This window comes from Mytilus trossulus, chromosome 6, assembly GCF_036588685.1.
Source record: "Mytilus trossulus isolate FHL-02 chromosome 6, PNRI_Mtr1.1.1.hap1, whole genome shotgun sequence".
NCBI lineage: Eukaryota > Metazoa > Mollusca > Bivalvia > Mytilida > Mytilidae > Mytilus > Mytilus trossulus.
This window is the reverse complement of record NC_086378.1, coordinates 80,157,025-80,171,376: the sequence shown is the minus strand read 5'-3', so window position 1 is coordinate 80,171,376 and position 14,352 is coordinate 80,157,025. Positions and strand designations below refer to the sequence as shown.

Below are 14,352 nucleotides of genomic sequence, written 5' to 3'. Positions count from 1 at the left end.
ACGCCAAAAAATACAATTTGATGATTTACACTTGGTTCCTTCTGAAGCTTCTCCACACTCCTGCAGCTGGTAGCAGGAGTGACATATAAGATGGTTTGTCACAAGAGTCAAAAACATGTACATATCTCCTTTGAGGGAGGGTGACTTAATATATGTTATTCAGAATGGTATTAAACCTCATTCAAACAAGTGGTGAACCTGTTTGTCTGAAACTCTAGCCTAAAGTGGTCATCATTATAACACATAACAAAGTGATTCAAGACAATGTCGTCAAAGCCAAAAAATACAATTTGATGATTTACACTTGGTTCCTTCTGAAGCTTCTCCACACTCCTGGTAGCAGGATTGACACATAAGATGGTTTGTCACAGGAGTCAAAATAATGTACATATCTCCTTTGAGGGAGGGTGACTTAATATATGATATGTTATTCAGAATGGTATTAAACCTCATTCAAACAAGTGGTGAACCTGTTTGTCTGAAACTCTAGCCTAAAGTGGTCATCATTATAACAAAGTGATTCAAGACAATGTCGTCAACACCAAAAAATATAATTTTATGATTTACACTTGGTTCCTTCTGAAGCTTCTCCACACTCCTGGTAGCAGGAGTGACACATAAGATGGTTTGTTACAAGAGTCAAAATAATGTACATATCTCCTTTGAGGGAGGGTGACTTAATATATGTTATTCAGAATGGTATTAAACCTCATTCAAACAAGTGGTGAATCTGTTTGTCTGAAACTCTAGCCTAAAGTGGTCATCATTATAACACATAACAAAGTGATTCAATACAATGTCGTCAACGCAAAAAAATACAATTTTATGATTTACACTTGGTTTCTTTCTGAAGCTTCTCCACACTCCTGGTAGCAGGAGTGACACATAAGATGGTTTGTCACAGGAGTCAAAATAATGTACATATCTCCTTTAAGGGAGGGTGATTTAATATATGTTATTCAGAATGGTATTAAACCTCATTCAAACAAGTGGTGAACCTGTTTGTCTGAAACTCTAGCCTAAAGTGGTCATCATTATAACACATAACTAAATGATTCAATACAATGTTGTCAACGCCAAAAAATACAATTTGATGATTTACACTTGGTTCCTTCTGAAGCTTCTCCACACTCCTGGTAGCAGGAGTGACACGTAAGATGGTTTGTCACAAGAGTCAAAAACATGTACATATCTCCTTTGAGGGAGGGTGACTTAAGGTAGCACTCCACAGTTAGGTGTGTAGTTTCGCATTTTGGCCCCTGTGGATTTTTCAAATATGAGAGCTAGTGTGCAATAAAATTCATTTTTGGATAGCTGAGTATTAAAATAGCCTTTGTATTGGGTTTATATGAACATCAAGGTTATGTTATGTATGTAATATAGGCTGTTTTCTGTATGACAGTCCGTATTTGCATGTCCATACCATACATTGGTCCGGCAATTATTGCAATGTTTTTTTCCAACTTTTTATCGCACGAACTTTGTGATTGGATTTTACGAAAAAATGAGGCAAAAGACACCCAATTTTTATTTGATCATAAGGAAGATTTAAGAAAACAGTTTCTAAAAAGGTATCACTCAAAGGCATTGAAATTCTAGTTTGATCCAAATTTTGGGGGGATATATGACATGTTCACCCCCCTTTTTGCAATATTCTATGGTAAATAAATGCAGAATGTTGCCATGGATACACATGAAAGGAATTAACTTTCATCCTTTTAACTTTTGAAAATTGAATCTATGGAAGATACTGATTACATACATATGCACATGTACAACACAAACAGTTAGGTTAATGTATTAGAAATCAAGGAATAGGAGATGATAAAACATTTTGCGGCTCATTTTTAACTTTATTTTCTAACTGTGGAGTGCTACCTTATGGCACATCAGAAAGCACAGAAATACACTTTTTAAGATAAGATTGACCACAAATCTTTAGTCTTTTATGTTCTTGTTTTAGTTCTGAAGGTAAAAAAACTGCTAGGAATGCAATTTATGTTAATTTTATTGTTTACTGTCCTTAGCAACCAAGTATACACATTTTGACACTTAAGACATGTTGCGGTCTTAAATTTTTACTCCGTAAGCTTTGCCCTTGTAACCAAAGATTGCGCTTTATATGATAATCTCAGAATGTATCGCTTTATATTTTTGAATGCGAATAAGTCAAATAAACATTTTTAGCAGGATTTTATATTATAATTTGGCATTAATTAAATTTAATGATGCCAGTACTTTTAGAAATTTATACCCTGCTTGAGAGCTTCTAAACCAAGGTTAGGTATGCTATTCACAGCAAAAATTACCTATCAGTGCTTTCAAACACCAAAAATTTGTACAATTTGTCCTCTTATAAGGTAATTATATAATTTCAAATAAAAAAAAGGGGAAAGTTTTAGAAATTTACCCCAAAAATGAGACAGACTTGGGGTTTTTCACTATGATCCAGCATTTATTTTTAAATCACTTTTTGTCGCGTTTCAACATCAACTGCTTACCTTCATAAAATCTTTATTACTGAACCAATTTTAAAAACTAAGGTACCACTTTCATCGTAACAGCTAGTAGAACACAGAAAATATAAAAAAATGTTGATGCAGAAGGGGAAAAATTTCACCTTAAGGTAGCACTCCACAGTTAGGTGTGTAGTTTCGCATTTTGGCCCCTGTGGATTTTTCAAATATGAGAGCTAGTGTGCAATAAAATTCATTTTTGGATAGCTGAGTATTAAAATAGCCTTTGTATTGGGTTTATACTGGGAACAGTATATCTAACGGGAAATGAATCTCGTACGCATTTCAGTATAAAGTTATTTCACTCCCGTACGTCACGAGACTTCGCGAGATTAATGGAGACTGGAAGCGTCGGACTGAAAGCTATCGTGACTGCTAATGAATCCTCCACATAATTCCACATGTTCAACAACTTTAATGAGTTGGTAAGTTGAAGCATAAAGAAGATATATTTTTTCACATGAATTAACTAATATGAGAGTGATTTATTCTATGTAAAGTGTTTTATTACGTTGGCCAAATTCACGATCATTGAAAAATGCTACTGGCGCCATTTTTTATGTAATATCCGATGGCATTGCCCAACGTTTTGTGATGAGAAAAATGCGATCATGACAAATTTGAAGCGACAGTTTACAAGTTTAGTACACTAGCTTCACGTTTCATGTAGTTTGGATGTTATTTTATTGGTATTGATAAAGAAATCAGTCATCATTCGCGGTCTCTTTCCGAAATGCCATTGGTGCCATTTTTATTACCCCCCTCTTGCATTGTCCAACGTATTGTGATTAAATGAATGCAATTATTACAAAAAAAAATGTTGCAGATTACAAGTGTGATACACTGGCATCCCGTGTAACTTAGTTTTAATGACATTTTATTGATATTAAAAGAAATATCGAGTCATCAATTTTGCCATTTTTGGCCCTTATCTGGCCAGTCTGTGTACCCAGGAACATATATATTATACTATTCCAAGGTTTACCTTATTCAATGATGGAGATTGAATCTCCATCACAATAAAATTCTTTTAAAGCACATAAACACTAAAATAAATATAAAATTTGAAATGCATATGTGATTTTGATGTTGTCAAAGTACATGAATGTCCCCCCCCCCCCCCCCCCCAACACACACACACAGAAAAATCTCATTATTTTACAACAATAAAACTATTTTTTTATTTATAATATATTAGTATTGCAACCTTTATTTGTCCCATTGATTTTTTTCCTTATTAAAAATAGAAAAGACTGATTTGAAAATAAAATGGTATTTCTTTTTTCTAGAACTTTTATATGATGCCACTTTGACATTGTATCAAATAACTGTTATGCAAACAAATGTCAAAGTGACTTGGTTCTTAAATGGCTTCATTTTGCATTTTTTATATTATAATCATGATAATAGTTTAGGTTTCGTTTGATTTTTTGAAGCTTTGAAGCAGGGGTATAATTTGTGCCCTATGGATACATTCCCAATTTATATTTTATCAATTTAGTAAAATTATAATTTTTATTGCAGATACGTATACAGTTCATACAGATACAGTTTTTTCGGCCATCACTGAATTGACAGTATTATGTGATATAAGCAGTGTTCAGACACCAGCTTTCCTTATTGAGCAAGATGAGACATATAAAAATATCGAACATTATATTATCTACCAATGCGATCCTTTCTCTATTAAAGAGAGCATATCAATATATAAGTTTGTTTGTTATTTATTTCATTATTAATAAAAAGTCTAATTGGTATCGTCACAAATAGAAAACGTTAATCAATCATTGCAAGAATTATAGCAGTTAAATTATTGATTGCCAATGAGACAACTATCCACAAAAGACCAAAATGACACAAACATTAACAACTATAGGTCACCATACGGCCTTCAACAATGAGCAAAGCTCATACCGCATAGTCAGCTATAAAAGGCCTCGATAAGACAATGTAAAACAATTCAAACGAGAAAACTAACGGCCTTATTTATGTAAAAAAATGAACGAAAAACAAATATATATGTAACACATAAACAAACGACAACCACTGAATTACAGACTCCTGACTTGGGACAGGCACATACATAAATATATATGTAATAAAAACAATTATTCATATTGGAACCTTAAGTTTAATGAGGACTTGTATAAACAAGTAATTTTGTAATTATTTCACTATGCTTCCTTATTTAAAAGAATTATCCAAGGCTTTCTATTTTAATATGGAAACTAAAATAAATCATTTAAGAACAAAAAAGCTATTTTCTCAAGATAAAACGATTTTCTAGAAGAGGTTTGTTTTTATTTTATAAAAAACGTGTTCAAAAACTTTTTATAATTTTGAAAAGAGAAGACGATTATAACAATAATTTGCCGTTTTTAATCCAATATTTCTCTTTTTTATTATATTGTATATTTATAATAATGATTCATTATATTCCTATTTCAATGAATGAAGAAAAACAAGTTTCCAAACCAAAAGTTTTTGAGCTGTTTCGAATAGGAAATGTAGAGCCGTTAATTATCGACCATAATTGCGAATACGAATTTAGACCATGTCCGTTTCCGTATCGTGTAATTTATTATTAACTTCACGACAAGGAAATCGGCGATAATTAGGTAGTGTCAAGTCCCGTTAATATATATGTTCCTGGTTTATATGAACATCAAGGTTATGTTATGTATGTAATATAGGCTGTTTTCTGTATGACAGTCCGTATTTGCATGTCCATACCATACATTGGTCCGGCAATTATTGCAATGTTTTTTTCCAACTTTTTATCGCACGAACTTTGTGAATGGATTTTACGAAAAAATGAGGCGAAAGACACCCAATTTTTATTTGATCATAAGGAAGATTTAAGAAAACAGTTTCTAAAAAGGTATCACTCAAAGGCATTGAAATTCTAGTTTGATCCAAATTTTGGGGGGATATATGACATGTTCACCCCCCTTTTTGCAATATTCTATGGTAAATAAATGCAGAATGTTGCCATGGATACACATGAAAGGAATTAACTTTCATCCTTTTAACTTTTGAAAATTGAATCTATGGAAGATACTGATTACATACATATGCACATGTACAACACAAACAGTTAGGTTAATGTATTAGAAATCAAGGAATAGGAGATGATAAAACATTTTGCGGCTCATTTTTAACTTTATTTTCTAACTGTGGAGTGCTACCTAATATATGATATGTTATTCAGAATGGTATTAAACCTCATTCAAACAAGTGGTGAACCTGTTTGTCTGAAACTCTAGCCTAAAGTGGTCATCATTATAACACATAACAAAGTGATTCAAGACAATGTCGTCAACGCCAAAAAATACAATTTTATGAATTACACTTGGTTTCTTTCTGAAGCTTCTCCACACTCCTGGTAGCAGGAGTGACACATAAGATGGTTTGTCACAAGAGTCAAAATAATGTACATATCTCCTTTGAGGGAGGGTGACTTAATTTATGATATGTTATTCAGAATGGTATTAAACCTCATTCAAACAAGTGGTGAACCTGTTTGTCTGAAACTCTAGCCTAAAGTGGTCATCATTATAACACATAACAAAGTGATTAAATACAATGTTGTCAACACCAAAAAAATACAATTTTATGATTAACACTTGGTTCCTTCTGAAGCTTCTCCACACTCCTGGTAGCAGGAGTGACACATAAGATGGTTTGTCACAAGAGTCAAAATAATGTACATATCTCCTTTGAGGGAGGGTGACTTAATATATGTTATTCAGAATGGTATTAAACCTCATTCAAACAAGTGGTGAACCTGTTTGTCTGAAACTCTAGCCTAAAGTGGTCATCATTATAACACATAACAAAGTGATTCAAGACAATGTCGTCAACGCCAAAAAATACAATTTGATGATTTACACTTGGTTCCTTCTGAAGCTTCTCCACAATCCTGCAGCTGGTAGCAGGAGTGACATATAAGATGGTTTGTCACAAGAGTCAAAAACATGTACATATCTCCTTTGAGGGAGGGTGACTTAATATATGATATGTTATTCAGAATGGTATTAAACCTCATTCAAACAAGTGGTGAACCTGTTTGTCTGAAACTCTAGCCTAAAGTGGTCATCATTATAACACATAACAAAGTGATTCAAGACAATGTCCTCAAAGCCAAAAAATACAATTTGATGATTTACACTTGGTTCCTTCTGAAGCTTCTCCACACTCCTGGTAGCAGGATTGACACATAAGATGGTTTGTCACAGGAGTCAAAATAATGTACATATCTCCTTTGAGGGAGGGTGACTTAATATATGATATGTTATTCAGAATGGTATTAAACCTCATTCAAACAAGTGGTGAACCTGTTTGTCTGAAACTCTAGCCTAAAGTGGTCATCATTATAACAAAGTGATTCAAGACAATGTCGTCAACACCAAAAAATATAATTTTATGATTTACACTTGGTTCCTTCTGAAGCTTCTCCACACTCCTGGTAGCAGGAGTGACACATAAGATGGTTTGTTACAAGAGTCAAAATAATGTACATATCTCCTTTGAGGGAGGGTGACTTAATATATGTTATTCAGAATGGTATTAAACCTCATTCAAACAAGTGGTGAATCTGTTTGTCTGAAACTCTAGCCTAAAGTGGTCATCATTATAACACATAACAAAGTGATTCAATACAATGTCGTCAACGCAAAAAAATACAATTTTATGATTTACACTTGGTTTCTTTCTGAAGCTTCTCCACACTCCTGGTAGCAGGAGTGACACATAAGATGGTTTGTCACAGGAGTCAAAATAATGTACATATCTCCTTTAAGGGAGGGTGATTTAATATATGTTATTCAGAATGGTATTAAACCTCATTCAAACAAGTGGTGAACCTGTTTGTCTGAAACTCTAGCCTAAAGTGGTCATCATTATAACACATAACTAAATGATTCAATACAATGTTGTCAACGCCAAAAAATACAATTTGATGATTTACACTTGGTTCCTTCTGAAGCTTCTGAGTGACACGTAAGATGGTTTGTCACAAGAGTCAAAAACATGTACATATCTCCTTTGAGGGAGGGTGACTTAAGGTAGCACTCCACAGTTAGGTGTGTAGTTTCGCATTTTGGCCCCTGTGGATTTTTCAAATATGAGAGCTAGTGTGCAATAAAATTCATTTTTGGATAGCTGAGTATTAAAATAGCCTTTGTATTGGGTTTATATGAACATCAAGGTTATGTTATGTATGTAATATAGGCTGTTTTCTGTATGACAGTCCGTATTTGCATGTCCATACCATACATTGGTCCGGCAATTATTGCAATGTTTTTTTCCAACTTTTTATCGCACGAACTTTGTGATTGGATTTTACGAAAAAATGAGGCGAAAGACACCCAATTTTTATTTGATCATAAGGAAGATTTAAGAAAACAGTTTCTAAAAAGGTATCACTCAAAGGCATTGAAATTCTAGTTTGATCCAAATTTTGGGGGGATATATGACATGTTCACCCCCCTTTTTGCAATATTCTATGGTAAATAAATGCAGAATGTTGCCATGGATACACATGAAAGGAATTAACTTTCATCCTTTTAACTTTTGAAAATTGAATCTATGGAAGATACTGATTACATACATATGCACATGTACAACACAAACAGTTAGGTTAATGTATTAGAAATCAAGGAATAGGAGATGATAAAACATTTTGCGGCTCATTTTTAACTTTATTTTCTAACTGTGGAGTGCTACCTTATGGCACATCAGAAAGCACAGAAATACACTTTTTAAGATAAGATTGACCACAAATCTTTAGTCTTTTATGTTCTTGTTTTAGTTCTGAAGGTAAAAAAACTGCTAGGAATGCAATTTATGTTAATTTTATTGTTTACTGTCCTTAGCAACCAAGTATACACATTTTGACACTTAGACATGTTGCGGTCTTAAATTTTTACTCCGTAAGCTTTGCCCTTGTAACCAAAGATTGCGCTTTATATGATAATCTCAGAATGTATCGCTTTATATTTTTGAATGCAAATAAGTCAAATAAACATTTTTAGCAGGATTTTATATTATAATTTGGCATTAATTAAATTTAATGATGCCAGTACTTTTAGAAATTTATACCCTGCTTGAGAGCTTCTAAACCAAGGTTAGGTATGCTATTCACAGCAAAAATTACCTATCAGTGCTTTCAAACACCTAAAATTTGTACAATTTGTCCTCTTATAAGGTAATTTTATAATTTCAAATAAAAAAAAGGGGAAAGTTTTAGAAATTTACCCCAAAAATGAGACAGACTTGGGGTTTTTCACTATGATCCAGCATTTATTTTTAAATCACTTTTTGTCGCGTTTCAACATCAACTGCTTACCTTCATAAAATCTTTGTTACTGAACCAATTTTAAAAACTAAGGAAACACTTTCATCGTAAAAGCTAGTAGAACACAGAAAATATAAAAAATGTTGATGCAGAAGGGGAAAAATTTCACCTTAAGGTAGCACTCCACAGTTAGGTGTGTAGTTTCGCATTTTGGCCCCTGTGGATTTTTCAAATATGAGAGCTAGTGTGCAATTAAATTCATTTTTGGATAGCTGAGTATTAAAATAGCCTTTGTATTGGGTTTATATGAACATCAAGGTTATGTTATGTATGTAATATAGGCTGTTTTCTGTATGACAGTCCGTATTTGCATGTCCATACCATACATTGGTCCGGCAATTATTGCAATGTTTTTTTCCAACTTTTTATCGCACGAACTTTGTGATTGGATTTTACGAAAAAATGAGGCGAAAGACACCCAATTTTTATTTGATCATAAGGAAGATTTAAGAAAACAGTTTCTAAAAAGGTATCACTCAAAGGCATTGAAATTCTAGTTTGATCCAAATTTTGGGGGGATATATGACATGTTCACCCCCCTTTTTGCAATATTCTATGGTAAATAAATGCAGAATGTTGCCATGGATACACATGAAAGGAATTAACTTTCATCCTTTTAACTTATGAAAATTGAATCTATGGAAGAAACTGATTACATACATATGCAGATGTACAACACAAACAGTTAGGTTAATGTATTAGAAATCAAGGAATAGGAGATGATAAAACATTTTGTGGCTCATTTTTAACTTTATTTTCTAACTGTGGAGTGCTACCTAATATATGATATGTTATTCAGAATGGTATTAAACCTCATTCAAACAAGTGGTGAACCTGTTTGTCTGAAACTCTAGCCTAAAGTGGTCATCATTATAACACATAACAAAGTGATTAAATACAATGTCCTCAACACCAAAAATTTTTTTTATGATTTACACTTGGTTCCTTCTGAAGCTTCTCCACACTCCTGGTAGCAGGAGTGACACATAAGATGGTTTGTCACAAGAGTCAAAATAATGTACATATCTCCTTTGAGGGAGGGTGACTTAATTTATGATATGTTATTCAGAATGGTATTAAACCTCATTCAAACAAGTGGTGAACCTGTTTGTCTGAAACTCTAGCCTAAAGTGGTCATCATTATAACACATATAAACAAAGTGATTCAAGACTATGTCGTCAACACCAAAAAAATACAATTTTATGATTTACACTTGGTTTCTTTCTGAAGCTTCTCCACACTCCTGGTAGCAGGAGTGACACATAAGATGGTTTGTCACAAGAGTCAAAATAATGTACATATCTCCTTTGAGGGAGGGTGACTTAATATATGTTATTCAGAATGGTATTAAACCTCATTCAAACAAGTGGTGAACCTGTTTGTCTGAAACTCTAGCCTAAAGTGGTCATCATTATAACACATAACAAAGTGATTCAAGACAATGTCGTCAATGCAAAAAAATACAATTTTATGATTTACACTTGGTTTCTTTCTGAAGCTTCTCCACACTCCTGGTAGCAGGAGTGACACATAAGATGGTTTGTCACAAGAGTCAAAATAATGTACATATCTCCTTTGAGGGAGGGTGACTTAATATATGTTATTCAGAATGGTATTAAACCTCATTCAAACAAGTGGTGAACCTGTTTGTCTGAAACTCTAGCCTAAAGTGGTCATCATTATAACACATAACAAAGTGATTCAAGACAATGTCGTCAATGCAAAAAAATACAATTTTATGATTAACACTTGGTTTCTTTCTGAAGCTTCTCCACACTCCTGGTAGCAGGAGTGACACATAAGATGGTTTGTCACAGGAGTCAAAATAATGTACATATCTCCTTTGAGGGAGGGTGACTTAATTTATGATATGTTATTCAGAATGGTATTAAACCTCATTCAAACAAGTGGTGAACCTGTTTGTCTGAAACTCTAGCCTAAAGTGGTCATCATTATAACACATAACAAAGTGATTCAAGACAATGTCGTCAACACCAAAAAAACAATTTTATGATTAACACTTGGTTCCTTCTGAAGCTTCTCCACACTCCTGGTAGCAGGAGTGACACATAAGATGGTTTGTCACAGGAGTCAAAATAATGTACATATCTCCTTTGAGGGAGGGTGACTTAATATATGTTATTCAGAATGGTATTAAACCTCATTCAAACAAGTGGTGAACCTGTTTGTCTGAAACTCTAGCCTAAAGTGGTCATCATTATAACACATAACAAAGTGATTCAAGACAATGTCGTCAACACCAAAAAATATAATTTTATGATTTACACTTGGTTCCTTCTGAAGCTTCTCCACACTCCTGGTAGCAGGAGTGACACATAAGATGGTTTGTCACAGGAGTCAAAATAATGTACATATCTCCTTTAAGGGAGGGTGATTTAATATATGTTATTCAGAATGGTATTAAACCTCATTCAAACAAGTGGTGAACCTGTTTGTCTGAAACTCTAGCCTAAAGTGGTCATCATTATAACACATAACACCAGATGCTTCGCAGGGCGTAGCTTTATACGACCGCAGAGGTTGAACCCTGAACGGTTGGGGCAAGTATGGACACAACATTCAAGCTGGATTCAGCTCTAAATTTGGATTGTGATTAAATAGTTGACACAGCATAGGTTTCTGACACAGAATGAATGTGTTCTAATGAACTTAAAATTTTTGTTTTCTCTTAGAGCAATTCACTATGCTGTTCAATATTAATCCTCTCAAAATAATGTTTGAAGAAATTTTCTTTTTATTTATGAAATTTCAAATGAAAAAAATTGAACCCAATTTTTTAATCACATCCCCCTTTCCCTTATTCCAAAACTAATCTCAATTAAAATATTCTAATGGAGTTAGCAACAATAACTACTCATTTAAATACATCATAAAATAAACTGTAAATAAAATGTAAAAAAACTGCTTGTTATCACTGAATGGTAAAGATTATTTAAATTTATCAGTTGGTAGTAAAAAGTGAATATACATTGTATATTGTATATAACAAAGATTTAAGTTGATTCTGGACAAAGGAAGATAACTCCAATTAAAAAAAATTCTTGCAATAAGATATTTCTTGCTTACTATTTTGGACAAAGAAAGATAACTCTAATTAAAAAAAAATTGGGTATTTCACAATATTGTGAAATTAGATATTTCTTACCATTACACAATACTGTGCAATTGAAAAGACTTGCTATTCCACAATAATTAATATAATAATTTTGGATCCTGATTTGGACCAACTTGAAAACTGGGCCCATAATCAAAAATCTAAGTACATGTTTAGATTTAGCATATCAAAAAGGCCCAAGAATTTAATTTTTGTTAAAATCAAACTTAAGTTTAATTTTGGACTCTTTGGACCTTAATGTAGGCCAATTTGAAAACAGGACCAAAAATGAAGAATCTACATACACAGTTAGATTTGGCATATCAAAGAACCCCATTTATTAAATTTTTGATGCAATCAAAAAAGTTTAATTTTGGACCCCGATTTGGGCCAACTTGAAAACTGGGCCAATAATAAAAAATCTAAGTTCATTTTTAGATTCAGCATATCAAAGAACCCCAAGGATTCAATTTTTGTTAAAATCAAACTAAGTTTAATTTTGGACCCTTTGGACCTTAATGTAGACCAATTTGAAAACGGGACCAAAAGTTAAGAATCTACATACACAGTTAGATTCAGCATATCAAAGAACCCCAATTATTCAATTTTGAAGAAATCAAACAATGTTTAATTTTGGACCCTTTGGGCCCCTTTTTCCTAAACTGTTGGGACCAAAACTCCCAAAATCAATACCAACTTTCCTTTTATGGTCATTAACCTTGTGTTTAAATTTCATAGATTTCTATTTACTTATACTAACGTTATGGTGCGAAAACCAAGAAAAATGCTTATTTGGGTCCCTTTTTGGACCCTAATTCCTAAACTGTTGGGACCTAAACTCCCAAAATCAATACCAATCTTTCTTTTGTGGTCATAAACATTATGTTTAAGTTTCATTGATTTCTATTCACTTAAACTAAAGTTATTGTGCGAAAACCCAGAATAATGCTTATTTGGGCCCTTTTTTGGCCCCTAATTCCTAAACTGTTAAAACCAAAACTCCCAAAATCAATCCCAACCTTTCTTTTGTGGTCATCAACTTGTGTCAAAATTTCATAGATTTCTATTAACTTAAACTAAAGTTATAGTGCGAAAACCAAGAAAATGCATATTTGGGCCCTTTTTGGCCCCTAATTCCTAAAATGTTGGGACTAAAACTCCCAAAATCAATACCAACCTTCCTTTTATGGTCATAAACCTTGTGTTAAAATTTCATAGATTTCTATTCACTTTTACTAAAGTTAGAGTGCGAAAACTAAAAGTATTCGGACGACGACGACGACGACGCCAACGTGATAGCAATATACGACGAAAATTTTTTCAAAATTTGCGGTCGTATAAAAATGATTCAATACAATGTTGTCAACGCCAAAAAATACAATTTGATGATTTACACTTGGTTCCTTCTGAAGCTTCTCCACACTCCTGTTAGCAGGATTGACACATAAGATGGTTTGTCACAGGAGTCAAAATAATGTACATATCTCCTTTGAGGGAGGGTGACTTAATATATGATATGTTATTCAGAATGGTATTAAACCTCATTCAAACAAGTGGTGAACCTGTTTGTCTGAAACTCTAGCCTAAAGTGGTCATCATTATAACACATAACAAAGTGATTCAAGACAATGTCGTCAATGCAAAAAAATACAATTTTATGATTTACACTTGGTTTCTTTCTGAAGCTTCTCCACACTCCTGGTAGCAGGAGTGACACATAAGATGGTTTGTCACAAGAGTCAAAATAATGTACATATCTCCTTTGAGGGAGGGTGACTAGATATGATGTATATAAGAACGGAAATAAAAAATTCAGCAATTTCATTGTGTGGATGATTATAAAAAAACATCACTAATACAGACATTCAGTAAAATGCAAAGAAAAATCAAACGAAAACCAGAAATGAACTCTGAAATCAAGGTCAAACCATACTATGCATATATAATACAATTTCAATATTCTTGCATTCAAATCATTCTTGGTGAAAAATTTATGAAGACCAGTTGACACAGGCATCATGCTCCAAGGATTTTGCCAATGTTTTTATTTAAAATAATTATTTTTTCTCATTTCATTTGAAAACAATAAGACAGCTATTATGGACACTTCTGGCACCACTATTTTCTGTTTTCCATACAATTTTAACCATAACTTTCACAATAATAAAATCTATATCAATGACCAAATACAGATCAATTACTTTGGCTGCAATCAAATATTTGCCACTTATCACCTATACAGATTCATTTATCATATTTATTTATGGCTTCAATTTCCTCATCACACACTATGTCACTGACATGACTGATGGATCTCAATTGTTGTGTACCGCTAATCAAATTATCAACTGATTGACCAAAA

The 14,352-nt window shown here is 33.0% G+C and overlaps 1 protein-coding gene across 1 annotated transcript in view; it reads right to left on the bottom strand.

The window, feature by feature from the left end:
• Positions 1 to 14,352, bottom strand: part of LOC134721966 (ubiquitin carboxyl-terminal hydrolase 10-like) — a 38,652-nt gene that overhangs the window by 14,023 nt on the left and 10,277 nt on the right. The window lies entirely within an intron of this gene.